The 17,000-nt window shown below is 40.7% G+C and overlaps 1 protein-coding gene across 6 annotated transcripts in view; it reads left to right on the top strand.

Annotated features, from left to right (window-relative positions):
- FBXW11 (F-box and WD repeat domain containing 11) overlaps positions 1–17,000 on the top strand; it is an 80,506-nt gene that overhangs the window by 22,798 nt on the left and 40,708 nt on the right. The window lies entirely within an intron of this gene.

Below are 17,000 nucleotides of genomic sequence, written 5' to 3'. Positions count from 1 at the left end.
CTGTGTGTGGCTTGAAAGCTTTACTAGAGCACTGATTTGTTAAATGAATGCTTAACGTTTTACTGCCAGGGTGTCCCGTATAAGAAGTCCACTTGTTCCACCAGTGGCTAGATCTTGCAATGCATTTTCAAGGGCTTTCTCAAACTCGGGAATTGCCTCAACTCCTCCCTGGCTCCCCAGCCCTTTCCTCCAGCAGTCAGCAGGCTTGAAATCATGTTCCTCACCTGTCGTTTATCTTCGACTTTTGCACAGCAGGGTCTCCAGTTGTATGCGTTTTCCTTGTTCTGCGTTTTCATCCTGAAGTTAGGTGTCCTGATGTCGAGCAGGCCATAGGAAAGTGACATTGACTTGGGTCTTGCCAGTATCGTTCCTGCTCAGAGGTTAAGACAGGAGTGTATTGATTTACTCTCTCTAGCTGGAAGCTGTCTTCACAAAAACATGGTCTTAAAAGCCTTTTAAATTGACTAATGCATAATTTATTACTGTTCAGAAGAACTTACTATTTGCCAGTGGCAAGTGGAGCTATGAAGCATTAGTGTTTTAGTATTTATTTCTTACAATAACATTCCCTGCAAAGGAAATTTTTTCTTAGCAGTAAGGAATTTCAGCACTATTACTGCTGAACTAGGGCACAAAGGAGAAGGAGTTTAACCTTCTATTTATCAATAAGGTGCAACCTAGCATTAACTTGCTTAAGTTCCCATGTGTTATTCTTTACTAATTTGGAGCTTCTGCTGCTTGAAGTTACTATTGAGATATCTGATGGAAGTATGAAACGGAAACTATCACTGGAAGAAATTCTAATTGAAAACTAGGAAATTATGATTTACTGACATGAGAACTTCTGCACCCTTGTTTTTATAGCGGTGCTATCATGCTCATAGCACAAACTCAGATACAGACTTTAAACAGTATTCTTAAAATTACAGTGCAGTAGATGCATTCTGCTAAAACCTTTTCCTACAGTGCATGAAATCACAAATCAGAAAATGATAAATAGCCTGTCGCTGTATAGTCTGCATCCTTTTGAAAAATGCTATTCTTCTGTGCAGCTGTTGAAAAGAATTGTAATAGCCCAGACAACTGCTTTTCTTCTTCTATTAGGTTTGAAATAATTTACAAATACTTCTTTGACATGTTTTCTGGTATTTTGCCTCAAAACAGTGGGACTGCTACCATTCCCTTTTGGAGAGTGTCCAGCAGGTCCATTAAAAAGAAATGCATACTGGATTCCTTTTTTTAAAAGGAACATAATGTTCTGTCCAATAACTGACATATTTTTGCCTGTCCCTCTATTTTAAACAGACTTCTTTCTGACGTGGGAAGCTTTAAAACAAAGCATGGTATTATAAAAGCAGTTAAACATATCTATGCAAGTAGGCCTGTTCTTGTTTTGTGCGATGAGGTGGCTTCAGGTCTGAATTACTGAGGCTGTAGTTCTCATATTAAAATGTTCATTTTTCTCCCAGTTCAGCAGCGGTAGTACTTCCCAGGATTGGTCTTTCTCCTAGCTGAAGCTTGAGTCGTCTTCTCTAAAAATTAATAGCAGTTTGGACTTTATTAACGTCTTCAGCAGTTTTTTTGTAATTTTATCTTTTTCCAGTTCTTTGTTTGGTACAGACACTGAGGACTGGTGCAACAGCTCAATTTGGTATTAGGTGCATTTTTTGCAGTTACCTTGTCCTCCATGTTCTGAATTGTCAAAAGTATTCCAATGTTAAAACATCTTACTGCTTTCACTTAAAAGATTAATTATATAGACAATTCTGACTGCACTTTCCCATAGTAGGATAGTTTATGGTTACCAAAGTTTTTTTGCAGAGGGTGTCATGAAAGTACAAGTGACTAATTATCGCACTTCAATTACATGAAGCAAACATAGGTATACTGAAATTTTGTGCTTATTATGTCAGTGTTTGTTAAAGACTGAAGTGATCTTAAAGTGATATAGAGACATAAAGTAATCTGAGACCTCTGGAGGTCAAGTAGTTCCACTCCCTTCTCAAAGCGGGTCTAATTAGACCGGGTTGCTCGGGGGCTTGTCCAGTTGAGTCCCGAACACTTCCCGAAAGGATGGAGATGCCATGACCTTTCTGGGAAACCTCTTCCGGTATTTGACCACCCGCAAGGTAAACATTTTATTCCCTTATGTCTAATGAGAACTTTCCCCGTTCCACGTTTTCTCTTGCCTCTCGTCTTGTCGTTGCGCGCCTCCGAGAAGAGTCTGACGTCTTCTCTGTAGCCTCCGCTCAGGTAGTTGCAGACAGTGGTAAGATCTCCCCTGAGCCTTCTTTTCTTAAGGCTGAACAAACCCAGTTCCCTTGGCCTCTCCCACCTGGTGCTGCAGCCCCTGACCCTCCTGGTGGCCTCTGCTGTATCATGCTTCAGTGCGTCAGTGTATTTCTTGCAACGGAGAGCCCAAAACTGGACACAGTACTCCAGATGCGGTCTCACAAGCGCCAAATATAGCTCTTGCTGTAGTCTCTTGTTGGGGCAGCAGCTTGTTGCAGTGCTTCCTGATACTATAAACGTGGTTTGGTGGTAGGTTTTGACCCCAGTTTGCTAAGTAGATGTAAAATGCAGGGATTGATGTATTCTAAGCATGATATATTATTTGAAGGAAAGTGTTATGATAAGCACTTTTTTCGGTCATCGTTTGTGTATCTGAGTGCTTTCATTTTTACAACTTTAATTATTAACTAAGCCTGTTTATTCCTGGGGGCAAGAAGAGGTCTAGTCTCTTTACTGGATCAATTCATATTGTTTATTTTTAAGCAGAAGAGAGTGGTTACTTACTAGATTGCTTTAAACTTTAGCTGGTGAGCTACCATTGAGCTTGTTTCGCATACGGGCTAAATATCTGTAAGTGTTAGTTCCCCTGCCACTGGAATGCTTCTGCAGCGTTCAAGTTCACAAATGTTTTCATGGGACGCTAGCCATATAGTTCGACTAGGCGCGACTTGCGTAAGTAAGTTGTTAGCTGAAGATCGCTTCCGTCAAATGGATCAGGTTGTATTTGTTCTTGCCTGTGGTAAGATATGCAGCAAATGGTTCTGCAGGCTGGGAGGCGGGACGGGGCTGGTGAAACCACTTTGCAGATCAGGGACATTTGCAGTGGGTTCTCCAAGGTGGTGCTATTTTGAGTGTTGGCCAACCACTGAGTTTTTAGCTTGTGGGTAATTATTTTTTTTTCCTGTCCTTGCTGGTATAAACAACTTACACATATGGGTACTTTTTTTGGACTTTGTTTTCAGCAGTTTGTAGGGAGAGCTAAGGATCACGCTTTGCCTCTAAGCGGCAAGCTTGCTTGGACAGAATGGATGCTTGGAATGAAATCCTTTCAGGGGCCTGTTTTTCTTTCTTACCTGCTCTTCAAGTTTTCACCTGTAAACGTTAGTGGGCAGTTCTCTAACCTTTGCCCTTTCTTCAGAAGTTGCCAGTATTCAAAAGTTAGTCAGCTATTTCAGTGTAATACTTATTTGGTTATCTTTATGAGGGAGACTATATGATAGAGATCAGGAGGAGGTAGTGATAGTTCTTTGATTTCCTGCTGAGATATGCCCCTAAACTACTGCCTTCTGCAGAAAGACTGCTAAATGTAGAAAAAGTAAACCAAGAGATCCAGTCCTTATTCCTTTGGGTCACTTCGTAGCATAACTTTTGCTAGCTCTTTAGTAGCGTACTTTTTAGAGATCAAGATCTGTCGTCCTTCAGATTGGGAAGGGTTTGTTCCTAAGGAGGCAAGTGCTTTTCTCAATTGTGGATTAACGTATCAACACAGGATACTAGACCTTGCCTCAGCAAGTCGAGAGCCATTGATTATAGCTGTGAAAGAGAAACATCATTTTGAACATAAATTTGTGCTCCTCAAAAAAGATAACACAATCAAACTAAGCCTAATAGATTTCATAGGAAGTAGGCAGGAGCCCTTGTTCCCGATATCTGGTTCGATGCATCTGCAAAAGACTGATCTTTGAGTGAAGACGTCTTCTCAGTAGCCACACCTTCGTACTTGTGCTTTCTCAACCTCTTACAGGAAAGAAGAGATGTTTGCTATCTGATCCTGTTATGGCGCAAAGAAATTTGTGGGATAAACTGCGTTGCTCTTAAAAGCCTGCCTTCCAATAATGCCATGCTTGCGTTGGGAGGGAGCGGAATCTCTCCTGGGAGGAGAAAGTGCAAGACAGTCTACTCCAGGCATGTTTGATATAGTCTTCTCCCTTGGAGATGTTTTTTGGTCTGTCTTTTTCAGGAAAAAAAAATCAAGGAAATGGGAAAAAGTGCCATCAAGTATTTCCCTCCAAGATTGAGATTGAACTTGTGCAGTATCTTCACACGGCATTAGCAGCCTTCTTATCAAAAAAGTCACAGGCGGGAAGATAAGATCTCTTGCTTGTGGGAAATGAAGCAGCAGTCTTGATGTCAGTATTGATATAACTTTTGCAGGTATTAATAGCCCAATTTCTGTAAGGGACATCATCATAAGAACATTCATTCTTTCTATTCAGTGCAAAGACTGCCGCAGGGGAGTTAGCAGGCAGCCCACTCCTGGGTTTCTCTGGGCCTCCTCTGTTCTCATCTGATGAATTGTTCTGTGGGCCTTCAAGGCTGTGGCATATGACAGCCTTCACATATGTGCTTTGGTTTTTTTTTTTTTTAATAAGTGTCCAGGTGTTTGATTCTTTGAAACGTTGGTAGAATCTGAATAAACAGAAGGAAACTTCCAAGTTGAGTCTAGGACAGCTACCTACAAACCCAGGACTGAGCAAACCTCACAAATATCCCATCTGTTAAGTCTGAACGAACTGGTACAGTAGAGAAGGAAGGAACTATAACCAAAGCCTTTTACTGCTTTGGACAATATTGCTGTTGCAAAATAGCCGCATTTGCGAAGCCCTCGCTATGAAAAGACATTACTTTGGTGCAGGATGCAGATCTCAAGTGCTTCAGACAAGTGGGCCTTACGGATAACTGAGGGCAGCAGAGAGAACTCCAAAACTTTAAAAGCCCTAGGGGAATAATTTTGTAGTAGTCTTCTTCATGGCAGCCTTTTCACTTCCCCTGTAAGTATTAAATTATCTTAGACAGCATTGCATTGGCCTTTTTAGAGATTCTGAGCTTGCCGAATCCGAACGCTTTCCTTTCAAATTCTTAAATGTTTCTCATTCTTCAAGTTTACACACAGCTTTTTCGATACAATTGTTATACAGACTTCTCTCTAGGGATGATCCGAACTACGCTTTTTGAATAAACCTGTTTTTTCCCCACCTGTTCCGCTTTTTGTTTTTGAATAAAACTAAATTCTACTACTATTATACTGAAAATTTTATATAAGATGTGAACATCTTTTGACATGTCTGTGGAAACTTCAGCTGTTTCTCTTGATTAAAGACTCAGAACTGAAAAATTCACTTCTAGGATGTTGCACTTTAACTGAAAAATGTTGAACATCATGGTACCAAATGTATTAGGGCCCTGCATTCAAAGAGGAATTTTAATTTGACAGAGAAAATGCGGGGGGGGGGGGCCTGAAGTATTTAAAAAAAAAAAAAAAAAAAGACTTTCAAAGTATATCATGGAACTATTGGGCAATTATTTACTAATGCATAACAATGAGCTTTGAAGTTCTCTAGCTGTATACAATATTTGGCAGCTAATAATTAAATGACCTACTTGAAAAATCAGTCAAGGATGAAATGAAGGTATCTTTAAAGTTGCGTATATGATTACAGAGTTTGTATGCGCGTTTGAATTTCCTTGGGAAAAATCACAGTATTTTTCTCTTTAACTTTTTATTGAAGATAACTGAAGTAGGGCATTTATTCAAGGCATATAATACTGGAAGACTATTTACTGTTACAGGTATCCAAATACAGAGCTGAACACTTAAGCTCAGGTTGTTAGAGCAAATCTGATCTGAAAGTCGCAAGCACATATGCAAGTGTATGTCTTGAAAAATGGTAAAAATTAGGCTAAATACCTTTGAGTTCAGTCCCTGAAGAGTAAAAATACAGGCTGTCAGGTGCTCCTAAGTGCAGCTGGTTGGAAGCAAGGTACCCTTTCAGAAACCAGCTCAGGACGTAGAAAGCACATAGTTAGCGCTTTGTTTAGTGACATCGCTTTGTTCAGACATAAAAGAAATATGCAGTAGCTTTCCTATTGAAGTAATATCAAACCCAAAAGTAAGGAGATAAATGTTGGCACCGTGCGGTGGGTCACAGTTTTGATCTCAAGACTTAGTTGCACAGTATGTCATATATATTTTTTAAGCTTATTATTTTTATATATATATATATATTATATATATAAGCTTATATGTTTTTAAGCTTACTATTTTTCATTTATGCCAGCCAGTACAATGATATGGTGTGCTGTAATGTCAACTGAATTACTGATGTGATACAGATTAAAAATAATCTTCCAGAAAGAGGAACTCAAGATATTGTGCAAGTCTTCCTCCTGTTCTCAAATCCTTTTCTCTTCTAATGTTATGCTTTTCTTGATTAATCAACTGTAACGTAAAGCTGTAGGGAGAAGTGGTGCTGGCCTTGTAAGCCAGGAGCGTGTAGACACCCGTTACATAAATCAGATGAAATCTAAATTATGTAATTGCTCATTTCTTTTAATACCTAGATAAAATCAGCACTTGAATGAAGAGTATCTGGCTAAATCTAGGCAACATTAAATGGATATTTGAAAAATGCCATGGGGATTTTTGACATCTTCTGTTATTGAAGGCTTCTTTCTTTAGCTGAAGTTAGTACACAGGGTGGGGTTTTTTTTTTTTGAGCCTGCCAGAAGATTGTGTTTCAAACAATTAGGAAACGATTAAGAGGCTTAAAGACTCGTATTCTGTAACTTGTTGATTTCTCTCAGGCTACTCAGTTTTTTGAATAACCTTTTTTCTCTCTCTCAGAGAAAAACACTGTGTAGAAACTCTTCAAAGCTTAGTGAAAGTTCTGCTGCTCCTCCTCGGGGAAGAGCAAAAACCAAAGAACAAGAATAAATTCTGATGTAGTTCTGGTGTACAGGGAAAGGGAGAAGGGATGTGAAGGAAGAAGTGCCAAAATCTGGTCTTAGAAAAATCTGAGAAAATACATGGCATATTTAAAAAGAAGAGTACTGTGTATTTAGTTGAAGCTTATAGCTTCTTCTGCCTCTTGAACCCTAGTGAATTGGTCTTTAACGTTAGTGAGTGTGATGCTGCAGGCAGGAGTTATTTGTGTGTTAACAAATTATTCTTTAGTTGCGTGTACTTCACGTGTCATGTATACCTGCGTTTGCTACTCGGGCAGTTTTCTTAATTTTGAAGTATCTATACACTGCTTCCTTCTGTTCTTTTTTTATTGTTTTGCTGTAGAGTTAGAGGTGCAAAGAACTTTTCCTAGATCTTAGAGGAAGAAAATGAATATAAACACTAATGCAAACGGCTATGGAAAAAGAATTTATCAACTTTTTTTTTTAAATGCTGTGATCTGGATCTTTTTAGCTGGTTGAAGTTGATATCTCCAATTCTGATACCCATTAACGTCCTGTTCTTTGTACAACTTCTCAATCACTCTCACGTTGAGTTGTGCTCGCCTTACGTTCGGCATGCTGTGGGAGCAATTTGATTAGCGCTCATCTTACGTGGTACCAAAAGCAAAACTTTGAATCTAGGGGCAACTCTTGAAAAATTTTAACTTTGCCCAAGGCAGCAAAGTTGCAAAAATACTTAGTTTTAACATAGGCTAATACATGTTTAAATGGATTTAAAGCCATCATATGATGACTTGATTACAAGCATCTCCTAAAATTGGCTTGTGAGATGCTGCTGGTCTTGCCTTTAAACAGCAAAACTTTAAACAGGGTTTCTAATTGTGTAGGAGAGTGGTGCTTTTTCAGGAAAAAATTAAGGTTTATGGCCTTTATAGCCATGTTGTACAGCATGAAGTATGATTTGAATTTTGCCTTACACCTGACTCACGATGCCTGCACATGCCGGCGTTTTTGGTAATGGTACTCGAGTTGAGCTGGTTTGCCTGCAGGAGGTGTATGCGAGATGGTTCAGAGCTTTGGAAAGTGCTAATTCATTGCGATGTAGAGATGCAGCAGCCGAAGCATCTTGGCCACTTAGGAAATCCTTGAAGCCAGATGTTTGAGGGCTTAAATTCCTCAGGCAGCGTGGTTCTGATGGGCGTGCTAATCTGGGACCCGTGGCGTGAAATGCAACTTTCAAATTAGGTCTTTTGTTTTAAAAGAAGTCCTGTAAATGATCTGTGACTAGATGAGTAAATCTTAAAAGGCTTCTCCTCATCTACTCAGGAAGGAAGAAAAGTTGTGAAGAAAAGTTGTTACAATTGTAAATCAGTATCTTCCCCTCAAGTTTTCATTTGTTCATGATTTTATTTTTCCCCAGAAAATAAAAACTAAGGGACTTTTTATTTGCAAGCAGCGGAACCATCTATCGAATAAGAAATGCTAGTTACTTTTCTATTATTAAACAAAAACAAAAGTTCAAACACCTAAACCTCCCAGATGCCTAACAAAATCTGTTTGTTTTAGTGAATTCTTCGTATAGATAGCAATGAAGTTTGCCTTGAATGTTAAGTGTACAGAAGAACAACTGTTTTATTTCATGATGCATTAGAAGCGTGAATAGGCTCTAATTCTAGAGTATATTGGTAGGTGTATGGAGGAAAAAAAACCTAGATGAACCATTAGCAAGTAAGTTTTTGTGCAAAATCAATAATAGTACTTCTTGCTCAGAACTGGAAGTAACTTCTCTTAAGAAAAGGGCAAACCAGTATCTTGCTGTTAGTGTCTGCGAACCTTTCTAGAGCCACTTTTTCATAGCTGTATTTCTAATGTTTCTGAAGTTAGAGAAGCAGTGAACTTGGTTTTACTGTTGAAGTTGTTATTTACAGATTAAAAGGGCTTCTCTTTTGGGGTTTTCATTACTGTAGAATCTGATAGTTGTGTAAGTTAATTCAGAAATTAGTGGAATATTTAGTTTTAGGAAAACGATCTCAACCATTTGCAGCGGTATCAACGATAAACCTGACGACTGCTCCGATATACTATTTATAAAGTATATTAAAGTATTGAGATTGAGGTGGTATTTAAGTATTTGAGTATTGAGATTTGTCTGCTCTGAGCAAGGATGGGGACTGCTTATGTATTGCACGTAAGTATTATCTGCCTAGAAAAGCTTCTGTAAATGTCGAGTGACCGGAGAGCTAAACGTCTGAACTGCAATAGCTGAAACATTTTCATAAGCTGAAGGTATAATTAAGCCTCTTGTTAGGACAGAAAGGCGCTCTAGAGTCTTGGGAGGGGGTAGAAGATGAAGCCAATTTTTATCCGAAGGAAACACGATTGGTCTATGACAAATTTAAGTTAATGAACGCGGGGGACAAAGCGTGTATGGAGAGCGCTGAGTTAACGCTTCTGTTTGGGAAGCAGAGAAAGTGCTGGGTAGCTGCTGACGAACAGCAAAAGCGGCCTGCCGGCCTGCCGCGAGCTGGGGGAGGCCTCTCCGCGAGCGTCCCTGCTGGGCCGCTCGCTGCCAGCCGCTCTCTTAGCACATACCTTTTTTTTTTTTTTTTTTTTTTTAAACTCACTTATTGACTCGGATCTTTTTAGCTACCGCTTGAGCTGAGCAAGTCGATACTGCGAAAACCGTTACAGAGAAGCTCAACCTCTCCCCCAAGCTTTGCCTCTCTGGATTTAAAACCCATGTGTCTTCCGTTCTTTTAGCGAGCTGATTCTGCCTGAAGCTCTTCACCCCTCTGTTTTGAGGGGCAGGTGCAGGGAAGGTGATGCACGCGTGTCTGCGTTCAGGGCTCGGCCCGTTCCTACCGTGAGAGCTGCTGTGAGCCGCTAGCGCAGCCGCGTGGTGCGGCGCTCCCAGTGGCGCAGGGCTGAGTCGTCATCCCGTTGCTACGATTACCCAGTTCAGTACTCCTTGTCCTCCTGAATACACCCTACTCGTACGTGACGAGTATAAACAGCTTTTGCTTCCTGGCTCTTTCCTACAGTCGCTCGGGAAATTAGATGGGAATCAGGGTGGGTTTGAAACAGTTACGCAAGGAGTATTTTAGACACGATCCCACCGTGCCCTTAGGCAAGCCCTCCCCTAAGTGGTCGGAAGGTATTGCCCGCTTGAAAAGGCATGGAAGACTTGGATTGGCTTATAGGTGAAAAACATCCTCCCTTCTGATTTTAGAAGCTATACCTGCTGCTGAAGGCACCGGATGGCTCTCCGAATTGTAGTAATTGTGGTTTTTTAGTGAGGGCTATTTGCTGAGTGAAAAATGGTCAACAGTTGATAATTTGGAAAACAGTTGATAATTTGGGCAAAAGCAGCAGAGTAAATTTGTTTCTTATTACATCTAAGTCAATTAAGTCAATTAACTCGTGTTTTTTATTTTAATTTTCGTGAGAGCGCGTTCTACTGTTTCTGCAGTTCTGAAAGCGTCCTAAAGGGTTTTGTAAGGTTCTTCATTGGCACTTGGTGGTTGGAGTGCGAATTACCAAATTAACTGCGCTGATGGGCTAAATATCAAGGGCTTTTTGATATTTTGTCCAAGAGTTTGCATCCAGAATTTTTGGGCGCTTGCGCAATTTGTATTTGAAGTGGCTGAGGGTACTGAATTTATGCTACCTTCCAGTAAACTTTTTGGTGGCTAGTCAGAGACTAAATAAAAACTATGTCTTATTTTCAGTATGAGATTCTTTTTTCTAATTTTGCCTTCAGCTGTTGGATCTTGATAGACTCCTGGTATTTCAAGTATATTTTTGTTTGAGCTTCTAGCAATAACCACACTAAAATAAAATGTGACAACTGGGAGTATTGCTAGCTAGATGAGAGCTCGATTTGTGCCGACACCAAATGCTTATGTTAAAATTTAAGCTGACATAAGCAGTTAATACAGATATATAATATAGACGTGTCCATGGTCAGCAGAGTTAACTTTGAAGTTAACAGAATCCCTTCCAGTTGAACTTGATGAACCTCAGGGCTTTATTTTCGAATTGCTTCATCATGATGATGGGCAGTGGATTCAGAGTTATGGTTGCCATCACGTGTTTTCAGAAACTCTTTATTTGGAAAGTTACTTGGCCACCGGCCCCGCATCTTCTGCTTCTCGAGGGCTATTTTTTGCATAAGGCTATGACTTGATTGTCTCCATATATTTAAAAAGAAAGGATAACAGATTTTCTCTTGATACGGAGTTGGTGGGGAGATGGTGCATGGGACCATTTACTCTAGGCAACGGGCGGGAGGTTAAACCTGCAGTTTGGAGGTATTATGTTGCTAGTGCCGTCTTCTCTGTGGAGTCAAACATCTTTATCACCCCTTTTTGAATAGCTGTCCGTAGCTTTCTAGGCTTACTTTGTTGATGTCGAGTTTCTTTATACCCTTCCTCCCTATATTGGCTACGCCTGTGCTTTCGAAACGGAACTTTTTGAGGTGATGGATATTTGCAACTGTTAAGATAAGCAAATTTTGTCAGCGGCCACCTATTTCTAACCTTGAATTTGGAACCACTGCAGCGTTTTTCACGTTTCTCTGCAGAATGGTGTATGCAGGTTTTGAGGGATGTGATAGGTAAGGGATTTTTGTCCTGGCAGTGAGGAAAAGTTGACTTGGCATCTTGCGCAGTTTAGATTAGTGCTTCTCCAATTTTGTTTAGTGTTTGTGCTGCAATATATTTTATTGATAGTCTTTCAGTAGTTAATTCTCCTCCCATCCCTGATCGGGCATCAAGGTTGGTGTTTATTTACTCTGTTAAGCAGGTTCCTGGGTTAGAAAAAAGTGACAATTACTTCCTAAGGAGAGACCCGCATTCCTCTTGAAGTGGTTTAAACCATTCAGGGTTTTCTGGCTGTTAAAAGCAGGAAGGCGTTTTCATCACCTTTAGCCGGTAAGGCCGGTTACGCCGTTCTCTATGGAACCCTCTTCCTGCTTTGATCCTGTTGTCGCCTAGGAAGGTGGACTCTTCTCCTTGTCTGGGTGCATATGTAATTAGTACCTTCAGTAATCTTTGCGCTGGCAAAGCTTAGCGTTTAGGGAGGCAATCTGAGCGTACAGAGCATCAACTTAATCTGCTGTGTTTGACTTCCAAGTAGCCAACTACGTATTAGTTTTTTTTTTTTTTTTAAACCATTTCCTCAACTTCTCTGAAGAAAGATAAGACACGATTTGCTAAAAGGAGTCAAAGCCTATTTATCTGGACTGTTTTGGTTAGTTTGGCTTGTTTTGTTACTTTAACTGAAATGCGATCTCCTGAAACCTTTTTTTCAATGGGTGGGAATTTTGTCAAAATTTAGAGCTTTAAAGACAAGCTTAGCCTTAAACTCAGATCAGAGTTACTAGTGTCGTGTCAAGGGGAGGAAAATATAAGTTCATTTTACCTGCCGCTTTCCCTTTCGTTATGGCTGAAAATAAAATAATCAAAGTCTGCTACTCCTTATTTCAAAGGTAGCACAGCTGCTTTCTAGTTCTGTCCAAGGCTGTGAATCCATCCTTTGGTAGCAAAAAGTTTCTCATTAGAGAAACTTAGTGATGTTCTCTACCTTGCTAGGTACTTCTCCTGGCACTTGTGTCTTATCCCAGTTCCCAGGGTTGCTGCTGTCACTTTTATAATTGCTCTGTTGATGCTGGAACTCGACCTGGGTGAAGGAGCATAGCTGCACTGGGCTCTCCCTGTTCCATTGAGTGTCTAAATGGCACTCCCAATTCCAGCAGCGCGGTGCAAACCGAAGCGTGGCCTGCTTATGGCTTAAACGGATCTGATAGCAATCTGGTTAGCCAGCACAGGTTTGGTAGATTTCTGCCAGAAAAAGTAAAGCTTATTTTTCATGTGCCTCATCAGTGAGACCCACCATGCTTTTCACCTAACATCCTACATATGTGGGACTGATATACTGGAAATGTTCCAGAGTTTTAGTTGCTCCCGTGTATCTAAGGATCTTAATTAAAACTCTGATTTATGAAGTTTTGTAATACCTGCACAAAATTTTCCCTTTGGGGAATATCCGTGATTGTTTTTATTTTGGAAACTTCGCAGTCTGGCCTGCTAAGGAAATGAGCTCTATGGAATTACGCAGCTTGTCAGTACCTCCCCCTCCCCCCAAAACTTTTGGACCTGTTAGCCATGTTCAGCCGCATCTCATAGGTGGGTGGAAATCCCAAAAACATGAGGTATTGTGGAGCAGAGAGGTTAATGAAAGCTCAAAGTTACTGCAGAAGGGAAGAGGACGGTAGGATGCAAGTCTGCAGGAAACCAGGCCATTAAAATTCTACAGCCTGGAGAACGATTTGTAACTTTTACTGCCGTTACTGGTTTTACCGTTAGTGAGAACAGAGACAAAGGCTTTTCTCGGTGTAACTTTATTCGGTAGGGTATAACTGTAAGGTAATGGCAAAACATCTATGCTTAGACCCATTGTTATTACTTCACTGTTGCTGCCGTTCCTGGTAGGGGAGTGAGAGTGCTTATTTGAGGCTGACTAATTAAAGAATGACAGCTGGCTTGAAATATCTCTCTACTTTTGCAAGAGCTATGAGTAAGTTACAGGAATTTTTGGAAAAATGCACTTATCAACAGGATTAATTGACAATACTCAGAAGTTAGGCTTTCACTGGGGGAAGCTGTTAGGCTCTTGCGGCCTTGGGATAACAAATCAAATGTGTTGCTGCTGAGTCTGCAAGCGCCGGTCAGCCCTATTATAGCTGCTCATGGCCTTGACAGTGAATGAGAACTCAACGGTCTTCATGGTGTTTAGCAGCAGAGCTGCAGGGAAAAGGAGTAGCGTCAATGTTAATTCCACTTTAACAATACTGGGGAACCCTGTGGAGGAGAGGAGCATGGTATCTCTTTGTAGAGGGTGGGTGAGATAAACAACACAGTACAGGTTGAGAGAAGAGACCAGCGTAATGAAGGGGAAGAGTTTAACTTGTAGATGTGTATCTTCTTTCTTGCATAATAGCTGGAAGCCTTCCCAAGCAAGGATGAGTGATGCAAGCTGTTAGGGATTTTGAAGTTCTTCGTTTGCCAGGTCCTTTGGATGTATAGGACAGATCAGAGTCGCCTAATTGCTTCTTCCAGACAACAGGACGGTATCTACCCGAGTCATCTCTTACTCTTTGGTTAGTAGGCTTAAGTACTTTAGAGAAGCGTTAGAGCCGGTGTACAGTGTGTGAATTCCTTATGAGTTAACATGTATGTGATCTGGGGAATGACAGAACGAGTTAAATATTGTATAAGACAGAAATGGAACTTATTAGGAAGAGGAGACAAAATAGGGAAAACAAGCCATATGTTTGGGAGTGGAAAGGGAAAGAAGGCTTAAAACCTTCAAGATCTGAAATACAATATGTAAAGTGAATTTAGGATGGGAAAAGAGAAAAACACAATAAGCACTGTAATATATCCCATATAAAAATTAACACAGCTGTCTGTTTCCCAGTTAAACATGATCACAGTAAATGCAAAGTTAAACGTCCATCCTAAATATCAATCTGTATAGTCTGCCCTCACATATGTGGCCCGGGTGTTGAGAGGACGTAGAAATATCTTTCAGCAGCACTATTGCATCTGCCAGATAGCCTTTGTGTGGACTTTTCTTGTCCCAAGCAACAACAGAGGTGCAACAGAATTTAGCAGATGCAGACTGAAGACAAACTTGCTCTGTAATCCGTGCCGTAGTGTAGATGCTGGATGACATTAGTGACATTTGCTACATTGCACACTTTGTATTGCAGTGCCGCTTGTGATATGGCTGTATTATAGGTTCCTAGAATGAAAAGATAGAGCATCTTGGACAAAGTTCTTAGCTGACGGCCTAGAAAAAATGAACAATGATCTCGGACATTTCTCAATTAAGCAGCAAGAGAAAGCAGTGCAGTCTCACCATAACCTAGCAAAGGAAGGTTGGGTTGGGACTAAAATGATATGATGTGGGGTTTCCTGGGAGAAGTGACAGATCACAGAATCTCAGAGTAGTTGGGGTTGAAAGGGATCTCTGGGGATATAGTCCAACCCCCGTGCTCAAGCAGAAGTCAGGTAGAGCAGGTTGCCCAGGACTACGTCCAGTCCTGTTTTGAATGTCTCCAAGGATGAAGACTTCACAACCTCTCTGGGCGGCTTGCTCTAGTGCTCAGTCACCCTTATAGGGAAGATACAGATATGTATTTCTTTGGGGCTGGTACACATTGTCATTGGGTAAACCTTTCCTCTAGTCTCTGCTGAGTACACTGACCCAAGCCGTGAGTATTAATGGGAAATGTTTAAGGTTTGGTGTTCTCAGTGAGTGCCCCTGTTCCTTGCTCTTATGCAATATTAGCTCAGTTGATGGGTTTTTTTGTCCTTCAACTATGAAACGGGGTGGGATGTTCCATGCTTATTTAAATGGGTACTAATGGAAACCATTTTTATCAATGTATTAGGGACTTTCATGTAGTATTTCTACACATTTAATTTTTAAATTTGGAGGGGAGGGGAAAAAAAAAAAAAGCATCCTAGATAGTTCCTGGAGCCCTGTTTGCTTGCCAGGGTAGCCTGATGTAGGCCAGGAGCGTGCCAGCAAGTCCACAGTTAATTTGTGCTCCCTCTTGTGGCACCAGGCGGAGGGAGAACTTGTTCGCAAGTCAGCGATAGTGCTGCTGCCTTATGAAAAACTGGAAGGGTTCCCAAGAGATTATAATTTTGAAAGTGTGGAAAGTGCGTTTTACTTTTGCAGGCATTATTGTTGTGTATATGCCCAGAAATACTGGAGAAAAAAAAAGTATCTGAGAAGTAACAAACATACCTTTCCTCCCATGTCTCTTTTTGGATTCCCTACTACCCAACAGGGTAATACTGATAACTTTTCTTTTCAAGTTTTATTTTTTTAATGTGATACCTTCCTAATGCACGAAAGAGGAGGAGACGAAGTGGCTAATGTTTTTGAGGTAGAATAATGTTTTGGACGGGGCGTGTAGCTGTTAAGGGGCTAATCTATAATCTGATGGCGAGAGTAAAGGAATAGCTATGAGATGCTTCATCGTGTTTTTTGGTTGAATATATTGTTCCTCTTTCTACTGAGACAGCTGTTAGAGAGGGGAAGAAGGATAAAATAAATATAGATTATGTTTTAAGACATTGTTTTTCATGGAAGCGCTCTACCGGTTAGCTAGCGTTTCCTAGATGTGAAAGACGAGGAGGGCAGAGTTGGTAGGAAGCTAAATGAGCAGGAATCGCAGAAGCGTTGGAGTCCCAGTGAGTATCTGGAGATGGATGGTAGCTGAGCTAGTGACAGCGAAGGTGAGCAGGTGATAGAGAAAGGAGGAAACTAACGAAAGATTTTGAAAAACTGAAGTGACCTCTAAAAGAAACACTTGTGGATTAATGCCTTGGCATCCTTATGTCTCTAGTCCTTGAACAGAAGAGAAGGAAACAAGGAATAGGGAGGAACAGTTATGATGGAGGGAGAACGCTGTAATTAAGTCAGGGTGAAAGAAGGTGGTAAATGCCAAGGAATTAAAAACACCAACGAGCCCTGAGTTACAGAACTATTGTGCAGCAAACAGTCCCTCCTCCTCCTTGTGGTGAGCTCGAGTTCACCACAAGGAAAAAGAGTTCGTGTTTTGTCTCGTGTAAGCAGGGCGTAGTGATTTTATTTATTTTATTTTCAACTAGACGAACGCAATTTAACTTTGGCAGAATGTGCGGGTTGCTTACTTTGACAGGTTTAATTACTTTGACCCGAGTAGGTTGAAAGTGAATTTATTTCCCAATGAGAAAAGCGTTGAAAGGCGACGTGAAAACCTGTCAAAGGGAATTGAAGAGAGGTCAGGAAGTCATCTTTACAGTACGTAGGATTGATAAGCATGTCAGTTAAAAGGGGGACTTTCGTCAATACCCAGAGTTTGTGGCCAGAAATCTCTGATAATTCTGTTCACTAGGAAAATGGGTTTTACCTGTTTGATTTGCTTCTCATAAAGCACAGGCAAAGAATTGCCATAGAATAAA

The sequence above is a fragment of the Struthio camelus genome, chromosome 13 (genome assembly GCF_040807025.1).
Source record: "Struthio camelus isolate bStrCam1 chromosome 13, bStrCam1.hap1, whole genome shotgun sequence".
Classification (NCBI taxonomy): domain Eukaryota; kingdom Metazoa; phylum Chordata; class Aves; order Struthioniformes; family Struthionidae; genus Struthio; species Struthio camelus.
This window is presented reverse-complemented; position numbering and strand designations above follow the sequence as displayed.